The 20,583-nt window shown below is 36.7% G+C and overlaps 1 pseudogene; it reads right to left on the bottom strand.

Moving 5' to 3' along the window:
* Window positions 1-6,701: 6,701 nt before the first annotated feature.
* On the bottom strand, window positions 6,702-6,820 carry LOC112484203 (annotated as a pseudogene).
* Between the last annotated feature and the right edge of the window lie 13,763 nt (window positions 6,821-20,583).

Raw genomic sequence — 20,583 nt, 5'->3', positions numbered from 1 at the left:
TTGGTACAACCACTATGGAAAACAGTATGGAGGTCCTCAAAACACTAAGAATTGATCTACCATGTGATCCAGCAATCCCTCTACTGGGTAAATTTACCCAAAGACTTGAAAACCCGTAGTCAAAAAGATACTTGCACAACGTTGTTCATTGAAGCATTATTCACAGTGGCCAGGACATGGAAGCAACAGAAGTGTCCTACAATAGATGATTGGCTAAGGGAACTGTGGTACATATATACAGTGGAATATTACTCAGCCATAAGAAGAGATGAAACACTGTCATTTGCAACAACATGGATGAACCTCGAGATAATCATGCTAAGCGAAATAAACCAGACAGAAAAAGTTGAAAATCACATGATATTGCTTATATGTGGGATATAAACTAAAAGCAACAAATGACAAACAGACTCATGGACATTGACTATAGTCTAGTGGTTACTAGAGCATAGGGTGTGGGGGAGGAGTGGGGAGGTAGATGGAGTAAAGGGGTCAAATATAGGGAGCAGGGTGAAGTGGGCAAAGGGGACCAAATATAAGGTAGCTGAAGGAAACTGAACTTTGGGTGGTAAATACACAATAGAATATATAATTATATTAACCAATGTTACCCCAATAAATAGTAAAAAATAAAACAATAAAAAATAAAACTCTTTTACACATGTTTATTTAAATTTAAAAGAGGATCATAATTTTAGTCTAAAAAATTATCCCTTTTTTCATGGAGACACCAACTGGATCCAGCTGACAAAACCAGATCGACAGCACTGCTGGAGAAGTGTACCTCATGATCAGATTAACACCGCCCACCCCCCTTTTTTTTGGCTTTTGGAATGAATCCAAGTATCAGTAAAACTTGAGCTTTCCTTATTCTCTCTTTCTCTAGGTTTTTTCCTTTTCTATTGATATTGTATTTTGTTTTTGGTTTCGTTTTGAACAAAGCAAATAAATTATTCCCTCTCATGGTGGCAACAATGATTTCGAATTTGATTTTATGGTTTGACTATTTGGAAATCTGTGTATGTGGGTTATAGAGATCCATTCACTGTTGGGTGGGAAACAATGGAGAACCCAATTTAGTTTTTATTTGTTTGTTTAACTTACCCACCTTAAACTCAAAATCAAAAACTTTTATTGAGTCTCCTTACTTTTTATGGCAATATAGTTATTTGTATAGGTTCAATAAGAATCTTTTTATTTTTTAAGCTGGGATATAACTGAACAAATCAACTGTGTAATCAAGGTTTTATTTGCAGTATCATACTGGCAAACAAGTCTAGTCTCATCACATATGACCAGTCACTTTATGGAACAAAGATGGACTATACATACAGAGCCAAAGCCTACAAAGCCCTCCCTGGTTTACAAGGTTCCAGGTTTTCAGGTGGTAGGGAAGATCACTTTTTCTCTGGTCAGCAACCTTACTAAAATTTGGCGGACCTCCAGAAGAGAAGAGTTAATGTAAATTAATAGATACTGCAGTTGAAAAATAATTAACACTATTGCAGAACTTATATAAATAACCAGTCCAAACTTGATAAGTCTTATTTTGTGAACAAGAACAATATTTGAGATTATTATGATCATGAGTGAGGGATATTCTAGGAACTATTGTGAAAGACTGAAATGGACCAGACAAGAATAAGTGTCCTTTCAATGGAAGTTTATGTGCTGATATACTGTCCAAGGTTATCTAATTCTAGGAATCTGAGCCCTTATTGCCTTTGAGCTATTTTACAACACTTAGTTCTAGAAAATTGATGGTGATTCCTTAAAAAAGGAAACAAATTTTGTTTGATGAAGATTACAATTGATTCCACTCTACGAATCTATTAGCAGATGCATTTTAGTATTCCTAATTGTCTCTTTACATGTCTATTTGAATTCTTTTTTAAGCAATTCTTTTTATATATTATTCATTCCCTCATTAATTAATCAGTTAAATACAATTTTTGACATACGTTAACTTTATATTTGTATAAGTGTCATGATATTCCTCTTTAAAAAAATTTATACCTTAACATAACCAGCGGAGAGGGGACAATTAAAACATTTAACTTCCAATATTTAGGGTTGATTTCGCTCTTTTAAAAATCTAACTTTAGCTTATAAACAAAGAAGCTCTAAATAGGAGTAAAAGGTAAAGTTAATAGTTATTTGAGAAGTTTTGGTGAATCCTTTGTTGGAATTCGTGTCAGAGATTGAAAATATGAATAACTCTGAGGTGGGTAACAAATGATTTTCAAAGTGAGGTAGTTTCTAATTCTTTGTTTAATAAACCAGTAGATCATTAGACAAATTTGGGTGATAGATCACAGTTTTACTTTACTGGGGCTGCTATGGCAAAGTACCACCAACTGGGTAGCTTCAAACAACAGAAATTTATCTCACGGTTTTAGTCTAGAGGTCCGAAATCAGAGTGTCAGAAGAGCCATTATCTCCCTGAAAATTGGAGAATCTTTCCTTGCCTCTGCTAGTTTCTTTTATTTGTCAGCAGTCCTCGGCATTTCTTGACTTACAGATACATCAGTCCAATCTCTGATTGTCTTCTTGTGTCTTCCCTTATCTTCTCTCTGAGATTGTCTGTCCAAATTTCCCCTTTTCATAAGGGCATAGTTATAATGGATTAGAGGTCCACCCAGCTCCAGCGTGGCCTCATCTTAACTAATTGTACCTGCGGCAACCTTGTTTCCAAGTAAGGCCGCATTCCAAAATATTAGTAATTAAAAGTTCAACATATGAATTTGGGGAGGTGGGGACACAATTCAACCCATAACAAAAAGAAAGTTAGAATTCTAGAGGAAAGAAATTGCTAACTCATAGCCAGAGAATTGACCAAGAATCTTGATAATTTTGTATGTTCTCTATTTTCTTTTGGGCTCTGAGTCAATAAAAATCAGGATTTCAGCTGGGCCCCTGAGTATTTATTGCTGGCTGTAGAGTTGTTTAGAGGCTGCGTAGGTCCACCAAAAGTGTAATTCTATTCTAGCGGTAGCTTGGCACGTGGCGCTCACCCTGGTTACAGGCAGAGGTAATGTGCGGGTGAGCCAGCAGGAGAGGTAGAGTAGTCCAGATGCAAATTGAAAAGGACCTTTCTCTTCTGGACTCACTTCCCAGAACATCACAGAAAGCAACTCCTGCTGGACCTAGGGAAAGTGCCTTCTCTCCCAACAAAATGTGACCCCATCCTTCCAGAATCACAGATTTATGAGTTTTCCTGTTGATTTCTTTATTTTCATCTTCTAGTTGCTCAGAGGAAAATCAGGATAATTCTGACAGTAGAACTTTCAACCTAAGGTCTTTTATTGCTCCTGGGTTTGTGGTTTTGGGTATTACTCATACATTTACATCCACAAAGTAAGTTTGAGTTGTTGAAATATGGTCATTAATTAATTATTCTAAGTAAAACCTTCCCCGTTTGGCATTTTTTGTATCATCTTTACTGTGTGTTTGAAACCAGGTTTCCAGTAATTTCTGATCATGAAGATCTTCTGGCTTAGAACTCACAGTAGAAAAGTTCATGGAAAGCCTAGGGTGTTAACTTCTTTCCTGGCTGTATTCCAGCTGGTTTTAAATCCTCTGCTTGCTTTGGCTTTCCCACATTACCTCTTTATGTGGGTGTTATAGGAACCTTCCTCTCAGTGTCCAATAAAACTCACTCCTTCCCACTCAATCTTCTACAAAAGGTCAGAAAAACCCAATGGTATTCTTACTTTAAAATTAAGGCCAAAGTATCTACGGGGGTAACGAGGAAGGTGAAGTCAGGAGTGGCCATCATTTTTCGCATGAACACTGCATGAGGAGCAGTCAGGAGTGGCTACACAGAGGGAGCAGCCTTTTACTTACAGAGCCCTCTGGAGGAAATATGAGTCCCATGAGAATGTGAGGTTCACCTAGAGGTTTAAGAAAGGATTAGCAATTCGTATGTGCTAACAGCCAAAGGCAAAAAGGTGGTCAAATGTGCATTGTGGGTGGTCAAATGTTCATGGAGCCATGGAATTGTCTGACAAAGATAAATAGCAATGAGGAAAAACGAAGGAGATTTCATCTCAGCAGACAGCTGTACTATTAAGTTATCCAGGCAAGCACTGAGCACTGATGGGCATGTTAAGATGCAGAGAGAACCACACTCTCTCAGAAAGCTGAGAGACTGGGGTCTTATCTCTGTTCTGGAATTAACTACTTGGAGGGTTGAATACAATCTCTTAGCCCCCTTTAGTCTCACTTGTCTTACCTAACCCTTTTTCCCATTGGCTCTGGTTCAAATAACTTTCTCATGGGTCTGTCCTGTTGCTTGAAAGCTCTTTTGCGTTTGGGAGGAATACTATTAGTGTTGTTATTAATACTGCTACTAGTATTGTAATGGACACAACTCTGTGAAGGGCACCATGATTTAAGTGCTTTATGTCTTTTTTTTCTTTAGTCCTTACAATGCTCATAAGAAGAGGCATCATCATTACTTAGAGCTGGGGAACTAGTAAGGTGTGCAAGTGGAAATGGGTAGATAGAAAGCCAGTGGAAATGAGACTTAGACAGGCTAATGAGATCGTAAAGTGGGAAAGGCCTATGATGAGGGATGGGCCAAAAGGGGCTCCCTCGTTTAGGGAAGTGGAAGAGGATGGCGTTTGAGGGACAGAGGAGGCTGCTGAGCATCTAATAAATGAGCCAAAAACAACAACAACAACAACAAAAAAAAAACAGGAAAAAGTAAAGGAAGATGCTAGGAGACAAGATTTTCTTCATTAAATAATTATTTTATCCCCTTTTTATAATTTTGAAAATAACATGCATATTGAAGAATCATCAGACTATAGTGAAAAAATTTGAGGAACTGAAAAAATATATACTATAGACCTTCTACCATAATTATTTTCATTATTGCATATTGCCCTCTAGTTTTTGTCTAATGCTACAATTTTCCTCAAGTTTTAATCTGCTTGATATTAAATCATAAACATTTTCCCATGTTGTTACATAGTCTTTATCATTATCAGTTTTTATGGCAACATACTAGTTCATCATATTATGTATAATAATTTCCCCATGGTCAAACATTGGAAGGTATGCACTTTTATGGATAACTTGAAATAATTTTTTTATAGATGGTACTTTGATACATTACATTTGGGGGGAATATGGTTTCTAGAAACTATCTTGGGTTCATCGGAGATATGAATTTGTGAAAAATGAGTTACCCAGTATCTTCCAGAAGCCATTTGTAGAGATGAATACACTATTAGAAAATTGATAATGTGGGATTAGTATTCTAAAAAATAAAAACATTAAAAAGAAAAGTGCTCTTTGGGTGTTAAGGAGAGTCAAAGAGAAATTTTAAGGCATTAGTAGAGAGATTAGTGACTGTAATAATGTATTTCTATGTTCTGGATAAGAACTCATTCGGCCTGGACTGTGCAAAATGAAGCCAGAATTCCAAGTAGAAATGCAATAACTTTAAGAAAACTTTTCTTGGCACTATAAGCTCACACATGTACTTTTATATGCTACAAAGTTGAAAAAAATTTAAATTCTGAAGTATTGAGGCCACAGCTATAAAAAAATTAAAGTTTTAAACTAGATTTGTGAGAGTAAGAAAATACGTGTTATGGTATGCTAAATGCTATTCTATACAGTATTTTTTCGTGTTGGCAAATGTTCTACTTCTAGCAATGTGAACAATTATTTTTGCTGGCAAAAACAGTTCAAATAAAAACAGAAGCAAGCCATCATTTCTTAGCATAGCAAAGTTGAAAATTTCAGACATTTAATAGAAATTATTTACACATTTATTTCATTGCTATTCAAAGGAAGTAGTAGGAATTCCATGGAAGTTTGTATTTATGACAAAAGTAAATTGCTAGTGTAAAGGTATTTCGAGGTTAGAAGTATGATAAATAGGAGATGATTTAGAAAGAAACAAGTGTATCTATCTTTTAAAAAAATATTATTCTTAGTTTCAGCCTTCTCTGACCCTCATGGACTAGGTAAGAGTCTGGAAAAGACATGGTGAGTAGACTACCAAATACTTATTCATTTCTTTTTCTTGTTTAACAGAAACAATTCTGCTCAGTGCATTCATGGGTCCAGCTAAAATACTTTTCCAGACTTGCTTGCAGGTGGGGGTAACTACATGACATTTTCAGCTGATGAAATAATCTAAGAAACCTTCTAGATTCTCCTTTTTCACTCTTTCTTTTTGTTCTTGCCTAGAGAAAGCAGGTAGCGAGTTTGAGTAACAGCCAACTTGAAAGCATCCCGCAGCAAGGATAAGGAATTAAGCTACATAATGAGAATGAGGAAGTGAAAGGAAGTAGGATCCTGGGGCCCTGATGGCTCCGTGGAATCCCTGGGCTGCTCATTTCTGCATTTCTTTTGATACGAGGTAAATTATATGAGGTTACTTGGTTAAGCCACTGTCATTAGATTTCTGTTACATACAGTGCACACAAATCCTAAATGATGCAGAGCCCTTGATATAGCTTTCTTTATTTCCTTTACTTTTATTCATAAACTATTATGATAATAGTGTGTTTCACACTGAATTTTAAACTCAATTAACTTTTGGAAATACAATGTGTTGTATCGTCCTTGTTCTGATGGTTCATGACCCATTAAAATTGCCTACAGTAATCTGTTTAACTTAGTTTAATCCAGCATTTCCTAACCTTATGTGATCATAAAATCCTTTTTTTTTTTTTTTTAAACGCCTACAGCACCAGGTATTTCTAGGTGGTCTCCCATCCAAGTACTAACCAGGCCCAACTCTGCTTAGCTTCAGAGATCAGATGAGATTGGACATGTTCAGAATGGCATAGCTGTAGACTAAAATCTTTTTTTTCAAGTTATATCTATTAATACACAAGGGAAACACTATGTGAGGCATAGTCTGGGTAACTCTGCAATTCAGAGAACAGAAACATGAAAAATCACTATTATTTCATATTGACCTAGAATATCTAATGCAGTTAGATAGTGAGCAGAATTAAAACATGAGACTCAGAAAGGGGAAGGAAGAAAAATTAAAACTTCTTTGCAGAAATCATAAATTCATATTTTAACATGAGGGCAAGATATTTATTTTGTTCCCCATTTTATCTCTGGTGGCCAGAGTGCCTGTGTACAAACATAGGTGCTCAGTAAATACTAGTTGGTGGAAGGAAGGCTTGATGGTGAGAGAGAGGGATCTCATGGGAAATTCAAATCCCAAAGGAACACCCTGGGGAGCTGCCCAAGACTCATGGCTTTATAAACTTTATAACATTTCTCATTGTTTGAACTTTGGAGATTTTATTTTTTTACTCCAATGATAGAAAATGTGTAGACCTGATCACTATCGATCAGAATCCTCCTCAACATAGTACTCCAGGCAACTACTACCAATTGATTGGAATCTATGAGAGGTAAAACCTGATTGCCATTTCTAAGGTAAGCTTTAATATTTTCTTCCTGGTCAAGTAACTTATACTTATTTCATAATCACCAGCCTCAGCTCCCTAGTGTTATCTGGAGACAGATTATTTACTTTTTTTCCCCCTCAAATACTACCGTAGTGATTTTAAAATGACCACAAGTCCTTCGATATTCTTGTCTTCAGTAGCTGGAAACTAATTCCCCTCCATTCAGTGTGGGCCAAACTGGACTTATTCTTCTAATTAAAAAGATATAATGGAAATGATAGTGTGCGACTTTGAATACTGGGGATTAGAAGGCTCTGTGACTTTCTAATTATCTCTCTCCTCTCTCTCTCTATCCTTGTCTCTGTCTCTGTCTCTCTCTGTCTCTGTCTCTCTGTCTCCGTCTTTCTGTCTCTCTCTATCTCTCTATCCCTGTCTCTCTGTCTCTCTCTGTCTCTGTCTTTTTCTGTCAGATAATTCACTGTGGAAGAAGCTAGCTGCCATGCTAGGAGAAGCCTGTGTAGCAAAAATGAGGCCTCCTGCAGACAGACATAGGAATGAGCCATCTGGAAGTGGCTCCTCCAGCCCCAGTCAGGCCTTCAGATGAGACTCAGGCTTCTGCCAACACCTTAACTACAACCTTATGAGAAACTCTGAGCCAGAGCCATGCAGATTAAATATAAGTTACTTTTAAATTTCTGGCCCATAGAAACAATAATACATGTTTACTGTTTAAATTAAGTTTGGGGATAATATTTAATGCATAAATGAATAACTAATAAAACTATATTAAAAACTCTTTTTAAAATAGAATTATTTATAACCCCTTTAAAAATCCACCCTCCTCTACTCCCAATTTCACCATTTTCATGTGGCCAAGTTAGCTAGTTATCCATCAGTACCTAGTTGTTTTTTTTCCTTTCTTCTAAAGTAGGGTCAGAAACCCCCTTTCATACAGAGCCAGATAATAAATATTTTAGGCCTTGTGGGCCATGTGGTCTCTGTCACAACTACTCAGATCTGCCCTTGCAGCATGAAAGCAGCTGTAGACAACATTTAAATGATTGAGCATGGCTGCGCTCTAATAAAAATTTATTTATGGACACCGAGATTTTTGAATTTCATATAATTTTCACATCACGAAGTATTAGTCCTCTTTTGATTTTTTTCAACCACTTAAAAATGTAAAAACCATTCTTAGCTTGTGGGTCACTTAAAACCAGGCAGTGGGCCAGATTTGGCCCATGGGTTTAGTTTACCGATTCTTCTACTAAATTAATAGAATTCTTGATATATTAGCTGGCACATGGATGCCCAAAATAAAGATAACACTTTTTTTCAGACAATAGCCATGTAACCATGTTATAGTTAATGGAATGTAAGTGGAAATGATATGTGCAAATTCTGAGTAATACTCTTAAAGGGAAGTGGTAGGTCTACCCCACACCCCAACTTATTTCTCTTTTCACATTTTTCACTGGCTGGAATGAAGATCACCTTGGACCACGTGGATGACAGAAATGTTCTTGGGGTGGAGACACAAATAGAAAGAGCCAGAATTCTTTCCTCTGGACTGTGTGCAATCAGACGATTGTAAGAGTGAGAAATAGACTACGATCATGTTTAAACCTATGTTTTCAGGTCCCTTTCACACATCTTGAAATCTATATTCTAACTAATTCAGTTAGTCTTTGGCTAGCAACTGTTAAAGACAGGTTAATGTGTTATATGTTCAAGAAGCACTGCAGACAGTGGTTAAGAGCTGTGTGTGGAGTTAAAAAAAACATTCTTGGTTGCTTATCAAGTCAGGATAGTCTGGACATAGGAAAGCTTTCACTTTTTTTTTTTTAAACCAGAATTTCTAAAAAATTGCAGGTATTTCCCTTTTCTTCTGATTGTTGATTTCCTGCAATTTGGAAGTGAACGAATGTGCTGTTGTATTCCTTTTCTCCTGCCTTTACCACATTTGTGGCCAAGGGAAGAATATTATTAATTGGGAGAAACATAAACAATTCACTTTTTATAATCTCTGAGGAAGGATTAATCACATCATCCTTTGTGGAGCTTATTTATATAAATGGGTGGGTTTAATGCTCCTCCCCCAGCATCCCATAGTCCTATGGATTTTCTCATTCATATGATAAGTGAAAGAAATTGTAGTCATAATAGACATACTTATCTTGTGAGCATTTTTTTATTTTCCACAGTAAAACTTGGGGGTTCCAGGTAGTGAACAACAGTGAAAAAAGATCCCACACTCTCACAGTCTGAGATTCTCACACTATGAGAATCGTCAACCATCACTTGGCAGTACTGGAGCATCAGGCATTGCCCCAACACAATTGTCTTGAGTTCTTGTGCTGTCACACAGTATTTCCCATTCATCTATCTCCCCCTTTCTCTCCCTCTTTCTCTCCCTGCCAAAAATGCAACTCTCTTTAAGTAGGCACAGTCTTCCAAGTCCTGGCTGCTGGTGTCCCCAAGAGATTTCAGGGAGAAACAGTCTTGGCTGAGAGTTAGAGCTAGAGGCCAGCCAGTGAAGGGAACAATGTCTGGGTTTCGAGAACAGCTGGAGCTTCAGAGGGAGAAAAGCAGCTTGGCGAATGAGGAAAGAATGTGCTTGTCACTTCAAGAGGCAAGAAACTTCGATTTCCCTCCCGCCTCTGCAAATAAGTGTTTATTGGAAAGGACAGTGTGGTGGTGATGGCAGGTGACTTTTGGTTAGAATTTTATGGAATTTTTCATGTTTATTTTACCTTTTCAAAGAGCAGATAAATGTACAAATCCCACAGAATAACTATTCTGAATTCTATTCATGTTGTTATTGGATAAGTGAGTGTTGTTCTTCAGAGTTATTTTTACGAATGCTGCCCCTGGCCCATTTTGAAACTCTGCTTGCTTTTCCTTGCATGTAAGCTAATATTTGTTATAGGGATTTTGGAGAAAAGTAGCAGAGGGTATTAAATGGAAATTGAAGGCCCTAGGGAGAAAAAATCCTATTCTGAGAACATGAGCTGAATTTATAATTGGAAGAATCAGAGGGGCCCATTTAGACAAAATAAGAAAGTTTTATCTGAAACCAAAGGTGAGCTTATGAAAAGTTTGATAAAGTTTGGGTGAAATAGAATTTTTAAGATGTCATACTCTTTGGTCGTGGTTTGATTTCTCTATGATTTTTTTGGATTCTTAGGGGAATGGATAAAACAACAGAGACTATTTTCCCATTCTAAATTCCATTTGTTAGTCTTGGAAAGTGTGACCTGATTTTAAGTAGCACTTACAAAGTGAACAAAAAGACAGTCCAATGTTAATATTCGAAAGATAATAATTGTTACCATTAAAAGTCTCTTGTCCCCCTTTCTCAGCCCTCAACACTTTTGTCTACTTCAGAATTTTTCCTTTAATTATACCTGACTGCGTTTTTTGTTTTTTGTTTGTTTGTTCTTTTTTTTTTTTTAAATCTGATAGTGAGAATGTTAGTTAGTTGGATCTTGGGGCATAAATATATTTAAAAGTTAAAATAGGGAATCAGAGACAGGGTTGAGAAGGGAGCAAATATTTCTTGAGTTCTGCCTGTGTGACAGTCTCCCATAACAGCTCCTCTCCTTGTAAGAATCTGTGAAGTAAGACTTACTATACCCATTTTAAAGATGGGAGACTGAGGTTTACTGAGGGTCCTCATGACTTGTCTAATACTACCTGATATTCTATTAAATGGTAAAGTCAAGGTATTTGAATTTAAACATAATTTTGATTCCAAAGTCCATATTCTTTCCACTGCTCTATTTTTGTGTATATAATAAAATCGGAACTGATTAGGTTTAAATTGACTAATTATTAAGCATTGATCAGAATCAACCTGTATGCTGCATATATTATTTAGTACTCTTCTTTTGCTAGTATGTTACGATTCTAGGTAATGAGACTTTGTGACAGGGATATGAGATTTTGTTGCAAGGATGCTAGGGATCACAGAGACTTCAACTATAGTCACTTTGGGTCCCCAAATTTCCAAGACTAGAATTAAAACATCTCAAGAAAAAAGTAAGCTGATATGGTCTGTTTGTTACTAACTATGGTGCAGTTCCTGGCCTGGCTGCATTCATAGAAGCCACTTCATAGGTGGTGGCCCTCTCTGTATCCACATTGTTTGGAGACTTGCCCTTAACGTGGACACTCCTCTCTGAGGCCAGAATAGCAGATTAAACTCAGCATAGATAGTGTGAATTATAGCAACCTTTTGTAGAAATTGTCTCTTGGGGCTGCTGTTTCTAAAAGGGACTGTGAGCAAAGCAGGAATTTAGAATTTCATAGACTCCTTCCCAACGCAAGTATGAAGAGACAAACTGGATATAAAGAAGTTAATAAACTTCAGGGAATATCCTGGGAGCAATTTCTATTGTAATCTTCTTTATTTATTCATCAGTATCAAGAGCATCTCCAATGGGTCAATACATTTTTTGAGTGTCTACTTTGTGCTAATTGTGGTGAGAATATTAAGAATAATTTTTAGAAATTGGCAAAATTCTTAACGCTCAGAGATGATCACTTTGCTTTGCTGTGTTTACAAATACAGTAAAGTCGACACAGACACTTTTTAAGAAGTGTCTCAACCGCTATGGAAATGTAGAAGTATTTCTTATAATCCAGAATATGTAATTAATCAGAACTCTTATTCTCCAAGCAGTCTGAGTGATCAATACTTTTCTTTATGAGTTTCAGATGAAGAATCATTTTTACTAGGACATATCTGGGTTGTTCAGTACACTTTCTTCTTAATCTTTCTTTAACGTTATGTGAGCTATACATGGGAAATGTGCATTTAAATAGTCACAGCAATGATTGTAATGAATTCCAAGTGGAAACTGCATGCTCTAATTCCCGTGAAATGAAGGGTAATACTTTTGTGTTATTGTTTTCTATAATAAGACCTAAAATCAGCTGCACATGTCTGGCAATTTTAAAGTTTCAATATACTAATGCTTGATAATAATACTGACCTATTTCTCCCAAGGATTACATAAATGGAACTTTTATTTTACAATTACTTTTAAAAATAGCATATGTCATGTAGAACTGATGCTGTGGGCTAAATAGAGCTTTGCTATTAAGTCAATTGGATGAAACATGTAAAAATTTTGTCTCTTGACCAAAACTCTTATGGGTCATGGTGGATCACACAGTTGTCCAGGGCAATGCAACTTTATAGGCCCCACGTCGCTTCCGTCCTTATTGTTAAATGGAATATATCCCAATATGCATACTTTTATGTGTCTCAAATGAAGAACCTATTTATAAATATGTACTTAGATATTTTAATGATTCAAGAAATCAATTATTAAAGAAAAGAATATTTATTAAGGGGTAATTTTAAATACATTTTCTAGTTTGAGTATATCTTTCTCAATATTGTAAAGGCTCAAATATGTTATTTTAAAGATATATATTATTTTAAGATTAAAGAACAACTAGATAGAAACAGTGTCTCGGTTTATCAACTTGTTAACATACCAAGTCTGGGCTTTTCTAGGACCCTGGGCTACCACATGGTTTAGTACTCAGCCTTTGGCTTAGGTACTCATTTTTGTTAGTGCCTGAATTGTTTGGCATCAAGAAGACTCAAGAGAGTTTAGCAAACCCACCAGCGCTTTATGCATAGCCATTTAGCAGAGAGGTTAACCACCCAGGTTGCTGGAGACAGGACGGCTCGATGAAACTTGGCTTTGCTTTTTACTGGACTTTTGAACTTGGTCAAGTTATCTGACTTCTGTGAGTTTCAGTGTCATCATATGAAAAACAAGGATGATAATAGTACCTCCTATGTTACTATGAAGATAGAATGAAATGATAATTGTCAAGCACTTAGCTTAATTCTGGCAATACTTAAAGACTCAATAAATGTTAGATGTTATGACTGTTGATGATGATGTTGCTGTTGTGGATCTTCATTTTCTTATCATGAGTATTTCTATTATATAAAGCAGAAAGTTAATATACAGATTCATAATGGAACATTATATAGTGCCTGAAATGCTTGTGCAATCATCAATAGTACTTCATTTCTTGTCTTAGAGATAATTTAAATATAGAACCTGTAGATAGAAAGCTATCTGGTTAATGGAGACAAAAATTAGTTTATAAACAAATTAAAGATTGATTTTTTTTTTTTTGCTTTTAGCTGGAATTAATTTTTCTTAATACAGTGATCTCTGGTTACCTCTACTGATAGAATGGTGACTGACAAGTATATTTATCTTTGATTAATTATTTTTATTAAGATGAAATTCACATAAATAAAATTAACCATTTTAAAGTGTACAATTCATTGGCATTTACTACGTTCACACTGTTGTGTAAACACTTCCTCTATGTAGTTACAAAACATTTTCATCACCGTAAACAAAACCTCATACCCAGTAAGCAGTCACCCCTCATTTCCTGCTCCCCCTAGCCACTGGCAACCCCCTAATCTGCTTTTTGCTTTTTGTTTTTATGGATTTACCTACTTTGGATATTTTATGAAGGTGGAGGCATATAATATGTGACCTTTTATGTCTAACTTCTTTCACTTAGCCTGATGTTTTTGAAGTTCATGCACATTGTAGCACTTAGCAGTACTTCATTCCTTTTTAGGGCTGAGTAATATTCCACTGCATGTAAGTGCCATATTTCATTTATACGCTCATTTGTTGATGGTCTTTGATTACTTTTTAGATGGAAAATTACTTAATAAATGTAGCACAGTAGAAAAATACTTTTGGTAGAAAAGGGTAAAGGGAGTCAATTATATGGTAATGCAAGGAGATTAGACTTTGGCTGGTAAATACATAATGCAATATGCATATGATGTATTATAGAAATGTACACTTGAAACCTATATAATTTTGTTAACTAATGTAACCCCTATAAATTTAATAAAGTAAAAAGAATATTTTCAACATAAATTCAAAAGAGAAAATGTTAGAATCAGACATAAACTCTACATTTATCTAACAACCACTGGATCTCCAATGACTAATACAGAATGTAGCACATAGTAGTTACTCAATAGATACCTATTGTATGAATGAATGAATAAACTTCTATAATATAATGTTAAAAACTGATGTATAGATAGAATTGGTGCTCCTGATAACATTAATCCGACTGAAAGGCAGAAGGCAACGGAACTCATTGATAGCGTTCATGCGGGTCAGTGCTAAGGACACAGGAGGATGCAGAAGGTGGATCTGGAGAAGCAAACTGAGAAAGCCAACATATGCAACAAGAGTCACTCAGGTCTTAAGGGGACAAGTGGCTGCATCTCTTGTCTTATTCAGGGTTAAGTGCCATAGACATATACCCAATGTTTATGCTTTCCCTAATTAAACAATTCTATTTTGGTTATACTGCAGAGAGTTAAAAAAACTAATGGTTTTGATTAGTATATCATTACATTTCTGGAAACCGTTGAAGTTTAAGACCCCTGGAGTGACAGTAATGCTAAACTTTAAGAAAACTTAAAACTTGCCACACCATGTCATATACCCTAGATCTGATTGCAAAGAAGTAAAATGAAATTAATAGAAACTTTGCCAGTTTTAAAGAGTCTGGGAAAAGATCCCATGCTGAAAGAACTTACCACACATTTGCAAACATAAATGATCTTTAATACAAAATTTTCCTTGATTGTGGAGTTTGAAAAGTAAGTTTTCTTTATTACCCTATCTTGTGAGCATAATCAGAATACTTTTACCACCCAAAGCACTATTTGGCTATTCTGAGGAATGTAATGAATTTTCTCTGCTTCAGAATAGCCTTATGTCCTGCATGCTGTAAATTTTTAAGCTGGGAGTAATTTCACAATGCTTTTATTTTGCTAGCTTAATTTAAGATTTAAACATAAATGCTTATAGATAATTTTTTAACAATAATTTTGTGATTTATAGATTTGCCAGGAATTAGATACAGCCTGCATACCCAGCAGTTTGACATATTTTGTTGACGAATGCAGAGAATTAAGAGATTGGGAGACAGAAATATACATGAGTAAAAGACAGGAAAACAATATATGATGGATAGCTAAAGAAGTGGATATAATTTAGCTTCAAGAAGATGTGTTCGAAGAAGAGTTATGTGAAAAGTGCAGACTAACTAGATCTTTTTCTTTGTTAAGGACAGGGATAATGAACTGACTGAATATAATTTGAGGATATAAATACTACATTTAAAGAGATTTGGGTTCGAGTCCCAGCTCCAAACACTTAGTAGCAATCTATAACTTTGGGCAGATTCCTTAACTCATCTGACCTTTGGTTTTCCCAAGTGAAAAGTATAAATAATAACAATAATTAACTTATGAGGTTGTTGAGAGGATTAAATGAGTTCAACTTTGTACCTTGATGCATAGTAAATGTCCAATAAATGTAAGCTATTTTTATTATTTAAAGTCAAGGACATTTAAATATTGAAGTGGGTCATCAAGGGAGAAGATCCTTTCTTTGAGAGCAGTGAGAATACGAGAGGGTCACTTCTGTCTGTAGGTAACATTCTTCTTCAGATGATCCATTTATGTATTTTTTAAGCCCACAATCTTAAAAATAAACTATAAATAAGGAGCAGCTATTGTAAAAACCCATTTTTCTGTGTCAATGTTGGCTTGCTACCTCTGTAAAGGAACTTTTGCTATGTAAACTTCATGCTTGTCACTCCAGAGTGGGTTGCAGTGAAGGGCCTGCCGCTGTTTCAGGGGCTGTTCCAGAGCTTCCCGTGGGGGCAATGCCCAAGGCGTGCGCTGCCGTTGGTGCCCCACTCTTACTCCTCAGGCAGGACTCATTGCTTCAGTGAGACCAGCCAAATCTGCTTCTCTTTGCCTGAAATTTTTTCCAAAGCCAGGCATGGCTACTCTGCCTGGGCATGTGGCAGGTGGAAGGGCCAGGGGATTGACGCTCTGCAGAAGACGTTCTCACTATTCACTATCTGGAGTTGGGATGAGGTCTTGAGCTCCTTTACTCCTTGGTGAGAAAATTCTCTTTTATACTGTTTTCCCATAAGAATCCGTCCCAGTCACCCATGTGAGACTGGCTTGATAATTCGCCTTTATCGGCTGCCTCCCCTTCCTTGTCTCACTTCCCCCTCTTTCCTACCAGTGTTTTGGGGATCATCCCTCAAATAAACTGCTTGCATTAAAAATTCTTATTTCAGAGTCTGCTTTTCAGGGAGCCAAACTGAGGCAGGATGTCAGTGGCTATTTTTCATGATTTATATATTCATTTTTTTTCCCAGCTTTATTGAGGTATAATTTACTGTGTATAAGTTTAAGGTATACAACATGATGATTTGATGCATGTGTATATTGTGTCTTTCATTTTTTCAGAGCTGTAAACATAGCAATAGAGATTGTGAGATTTGGTGTGAATGGGAAAGGATGAGATTGATAGGAGAATTGGGAAGGTGGATGTCCATTCATTTTAATTACAAATACTTTATTGAATACTAAGTTCCAGACACTGGTAGTATAAGAGATGGGTCCTGCCATGGAGAGACTCACATTCTTCTAGGAAAGACAAACATAGCAGTTCATCATTAAACTTCAAGACGATCCTCAACTTAAAAAAGCTGGATGCAAAGTGCTATGGGAGTACAGATGAGAGAGAAACTCAGACGGCTGATGGAGGTGTACTATTATTTCACAAAGTAAGTTACATTTATGCTAAAGGTTGAATAGGACTTTGGCGAAAAAAAGTTGAGAGGAGCCTTCTAGGCAGCGAAAACAATTTGCATAGAGCTTGAAGATGCATGGAGTGTTTGGATGGACAGTTGGAGAAAAGTTCATTGTGGGGTAGAGAAGTGACAGGAGATAAGGCTGAGAGAATGTGAAAGGTCTGATTATGAAAATTCGTGTCTCCTTAGACTGTGGAACAGATGATAGGAGAGAGAAGGGCTTGATGCACCAGGAAAAGCAAGTGCAGTGTCTCGTCCCAATACTTCCTTTCTGGATATCTCCAGGGCAAGGAGAAAAGGGAGAGAAGAAGAGACTCGAAAGAGAGGCTGTGTATTTTCAGCTGCCGTTCATGAGTGATCACTACATGCCAAACACTATGTGAGGCCCTTTACAGACCTATCCCATTTCATCTTCATGGTAAGCCTGTGAGACAGGACTATTAAACCCTTTTACTGATGAGGACATTGAAGCTTAGAAGAGGTCCAGAAAAATTGTAAGATTTGGAACCCATGATTGCCTGATTCCAAAGCCCTTAACCATTACATTATGCATCTTCTTTTTTGGAAGAAACAAATGTGGAGAGGACAGAAGTTGCTGTCCTCTGGATTGCAGTGACAGCTAAGTGGAGGCACTGAAGGGAGAGATCTCCTTTGCTGAGTTCTGCTTACCAGGGGGCGGGAGGCGGGGTGGTGGGCAACTAAAACCAGAAGAAATCAGAAGGAGCTGCCATCATGTTGAAAGGCATTTATTTCTGTTATTTACTTCAGTAAAATTTCCAGAAAGTATTTTGGATTCGGAGTATTTGTTTTTTAATCAAATTCATCCTTAGCAATTGCTAAATGTATCCAACAGAGGAGGAGAGAATAAAAAATTACTTAAGCCACAACAATGGCAAAGCCGGTGTTATAAGTGAGTTTTGGCCTGTGGCTAATCATTTCCTCTCACAGCACCATCAGAATTCTATAGCACCTCAATGTTTATCTTTTTCTAAAAGCCTTAAATAAACAAAATCATAGCTTTTCTGCAATGTTCCCAGAATTTTTGAACTATTTAATTTTTTTTGAAGTTTAACATTTGTCTTCAGAACCTAGTTACTTGAATGGAAATGAGTCATTAAATTGTCAGTTAACGCTTGAGGAGAAAGTTGGGCCTGATGGGGGTATGACTTTGAAGTTTTATTTCTGTAAACACCATTCATAAAGTCAGAGAGATAAAAAAATAAAATGGTTCATATCTTTTCATAAATAGTGAAAAATCATATTTAAATGCTTTTGAAAATCTTAAACACCTTGCGTTCTTGTGCTCCTCTCGTGCAGAACAGGGAAGAAAAAGACAGTCTGGGAAATGCGACAGTGGCTTTTAAACACATGACCAAAGCATTAATGAAAAAGCTCTGTAATTCCCAGGATAATCAGTTGTTAATCTTTTCTTCTAGACTAATAAATCCTATTTATTGTAGAAATTTAACACAATTATTGCAACTTTAAAATTTTTTTTGAAATAAAATATTATTTGAAACATTTCATTTCTGCAATAGATTTTAAAATAACTCCCACTATTCCGTGTCCTAAAAGCTACCACTCAAGTTATAAGAAGATCATAGAATATGGAGACTGGCCATTTTGCGAAGAGTTTGTTTCAGGTAGCAATCTTATGATAAGCATATAAGTTATTTTTTCATCAGCTACTTGATCCCTGTCTTCCTTTTAGGACTGGAACAATGTTCACTCAATATCACAGACTTCCAACAGTCTTCGAGAAACAACCTGAAAATTTTAAGTTGCTGAGCCTGATAATGGTTGACGGTAATTCCTTTTTAGACTGAAGAGGGAAAAAAATCTGATGCATTCATCTAAAAACTTTATTTGCTATGGGATTTTTTTTTGGCTAATGCGACTTTTAAGACCTGTTGGTTCACTCAAAGGTCAAGGAACATTTATGTAAGGGATCTTCAATAACATTCTTTCAGCTTGGCGAGCAGAGAATGCCCTCGTGCCAGGTTTTCTCTCTTCTGAGTATTAAATTTGTGTATGCCTTCATTTGAATTCTTACCAAATAGTGAAATTGTTTTCAAAATATGTGGATAAGATCATGCAAAGTTACAGACATTTGTTTCACTTTTATTTTCTTTTCAGTGATTTTCTTTCTCGGTTTATCAAAAGCACTGTTTTTAAAACATATATGATAACTAAAGCCTGCATTATAAAAATTTTGTTTGTACAAAACGAGTCAGTTTACATTAAAGGTGCTCCTTGAGGGGATGCTTATCTACATTTCTCAATGTTCTGCAGACCTCAAATTCTGAATATTGGTTACTAGGATGGTGATAATTGTCCTTCAGTAAAAATGTTCTGCGATAAATAAGTTTGAGTGATTCTAGGAATGCAGAGATGAGAGCACAGCTCCCTTTCTTCCACTTCCAATTTGAAGCTACTTGACTTTGCTGAGCCAGGCATCTGCTGAGCCTGTGGGCCCTGCGGCATGGGTGAGGCTTTAGGCACTGTGGGGTTCTTTTGGAGAAAACTGGTACCAGGCTTGCTTGGATTACAAAGCACTTTGTAAGTACTTTTTTCGAAAGCCAGAGCACTTATCCTGGTAAGTCCTAGGGGAACATCCACCTAAATTTCAGTGAGCGTGCTAAGTGTCCCTAAGTGTCCATAGACCTAGAGAGACCTGAAAGGCTCATTTGCATCTGCCTTGACATTCAGGGTAGGAGACTGAAGGAAAATTTTATAAGGCTGGAACCCTGCCTTTTCGTCACAAGCCCCAGATCCTGAAATACTTTTGCCTCTTATTGCCTGTGTGTCTCACTGCCTTTTATGCTATCTGAACAATAAAATCTAAGTCCCAAAGAAGCTGTGAAGAAAGAGAAGGAACAGGTTGAGCCATCAAAACACATGACATGAAAATACAGATATAGAAGTACTGGGGAGGAGATTCCAGTTCAAAATGGCAGAGTAGGAGGATCCTGGGCTCACTTTCTCCCATGGACACATTGAATATGCAGCTATATATGGAACAACTTCCTCTAGGAAAAAAAAACCCAACAAAACCTAAAAACTGTCTGAGCAACTCCTATGCTTCTGGTGAATAAGAGAAGGCCCACACAAACGCAAGTAGGAGAAGCTGGGACACAATTTTGTCACAAACCCATCCCCAGCGCTGATTCTCTCTGAGAAATGAAGAATTTGGACCCCAGGTTGGACACCTCATCTTTTAAGACTTGCACCCGAGACATGAGCCCCTAAAGATTTTCTAGCTTTGAAAATCAAGGGAGTTTGATGTCCATGAGACCAACAAGACTATGATTTAAGAAACGGTTCTTAAAGGGCTCAGGAACTTGGACTCACCCATCCTGTGGCTCAGCGCAAAGGCAGCCAATGGAGAGGCACCCAGATTTTGCGAATCTTAAAGTGTTGGCCTGAGGGGCAGTCATCTAATTTAGCACCTATCTAGGGCCCTGCTGGCTGGTGAGCACCATCTTTATAT

The sequence above is a fragment of the Pteropus alecto genome, unplaced genomic scaffold (assembly GCF_000325575.1).
Source record: "Pteropus alecto unplaced genomic scaffold, ASM32557v1 scaffold237, whole genome shotgun sequence".
Classification (NCBI taxonomy): Eukaryota; Metazoa; Chordata; class Mammalia; order Chiroptera; family Pteropodidae; genus Pteropus; species Pteropus alecto.
Note: the sequence above shows the minus strand (reverse complement) of the source record. Positions and strands in the feature narration are given on the sequence as shown.